The following is a 2,207-nucleotide window of genomic DNA, read 5'->3' as shown; positions in this document are numbered from 1 at the left end:
GTTTTATTTCTCCTTCAGTGAATAAAAGAGCAAGAGAATCATGAAATTTTAGTGACTTTAGTAAGTTACTGTGACAGCTTTTCCCATTTAGGAACAAACCAGTTTCATTAAAAAATAGAAACCAAAGTGCAAAAGTTTTAAAAGTGAATAGAAAATTGAAGGAGCCAAGCCAGTACTGGTACTAATACTGAGGGGATATTTTTGTCATTTACATACAAAAAAAGAAGTTTCATTCAGATATATAGATTCTAGAATTTATAACGTTTCACATGATCGTCGGCCATGACAATCGAAGACTCCATGTCCTAAATATGTCACGAGTACGCTGATAGATCTAGGCCGCGCGTCCATTAACACTGAGACATTAGGCTGATAGATCTAGGCCGCGTGTCCATTAACACAGACATTAGGCTGATAGATCTAGATCTAGGCCCCGCGTCCACTTACACTGAGACATTAGGCTGATAGATCGAGGCCGCGCGTCCATTAACACAGACATTAGGCTGATAGATCTAGGCCGCGCGTCCATTAACACAGACATTAGGCTGATAGATCTAGGCCGCGCGTCCATTAACACTGACATTAGGCTGATAGATCTAGGCCGTGCGTCCATTAACACTGAGACATTAGGCTGATAGATCTAGATCTAGGCCGCGCGTCCATTAACACTGAGACATTAGGGAAACGAGTTCAGCAGACAATCAGCGCTGACAGTAGGAACACATACCACCTGGCAACTAAAGGGTTCAGTGAAGCCAAACAGAATCTAACAAGCAGAGAAAACAGAAGGAACACTCGTCACTTCATTTCTTGGAGGGAACACTTGGGGTGTCCATAAAAGCCGAACTTTGCTGTCTCAAGACAAATTTTATGGAAGTCTAGCCTCCAGCGGGTTATTTATCAAATTCCTCCAGCAAAACAAGATGAAATGAAAGAAGAAAAGAAGCACTTCCAGCGCCAGCAGCGAGAAGAAGAGAGTTGCGACAAGGTGAACAAAGGAACACACTACCCACCACCTCGTGTGTCAAAAGCTCCGGACCCTCCAGCCACCAACATTTGGCGACCCCAGTGCTTTCTTGTCCTGTCTCCATTTTTGAAACGCTTAGTTTTAGTAAGAGTTATGCGGCACTTGCAACACAAAAAGGTCATATATGTGCTGAAGATTAGAGGAGTTACAAGAGAGTAACAATCACACAATAAGGTCATATAAGTGCCGAAGATTAGAGGAGTTACAAGAGAGGAACAAACACAATAAGGTCATATAAGTGCCGAAGATTAGAGGAGTTACAAGAGAGGAACAATCACACAAAAAGGAGGGAAGATGTTTCATAGTAAAAAAGAAGCAAACCACAACAGAGCACCCGCCAACCACCCGCTATCTCCATTTTTAATTACAGTGAAAACAGTTCATAACAAAGAGTGAGCTTAAGAAGATGTCACATTTTCACTGTTTAAAAAAAAATGGAGATAAGACAAGACGAAAGCACTGAGGTCACGGTTCGTGAACGCATGGAACAACCAACCACCAAAGACAGAAGAGTTCCCCATGCAGCAGACGTGAGAAAGAGTTGTCGTGAAGTACCAGATGTTTGACTTTGGCTAGTTCCTGCGTGGTGAGACCGGCAAACTCCTCCGTCTCCTCCTCCTTCTTAAAATACTTGGCCCTGTACTCGTCTGCCGCTGACAGTTGCTTCTGGAGATCCTGGTTCTCCTGAAAGTCACCGCCCATACAGTCAGACAGACGGACAGACACACGGACATACAGTCAGACAGACGGACATACAGTCAGACAGACGGACACACGGACATACAGTCAGACAGACGGACAGACACACGGACATACAGTCAGACAGACAGATGGACATACAATCAGATAGACGGACACACGGACATACACACGGACATACAGTCAGACAGACAGTCAGACAGACGGACATACATTCAGACAGACGGACATACAGTCAGACAAACAGACAGACAAACGGACAGACAGTCAGACAGATGGACATACAGTCAGACAGACATACAGTCAGACAAACGGACACACGGACAAACACACGGACATACAGTCAGACAGACAGTCAGACAGACAGACAGACACATAGACACACAGTCAGACAGACAGACAGACACACGGACAGACACACGGACAGACACACAGACACACAGACAGACACACAGACAGACACACCGACAGACAAACAGAC

Source organism: Aplysia californica, unplaced genomic scaffold (assembly GCF_000002075.1).
Source record: "Aplysia californica isolate F4 #8 unplaced genomic scaffold, AplCal3.0 scaffold01765, whole genome shotgun sequence".
NCBI lineage: Eukaryota > Metazoa > Mollusca > Gastropoda > Aplysiida > Aplysiidae > Aplysia > Aplysia californica.
This window is presented reverse-complemented; position numbering follows the sequence as displayed.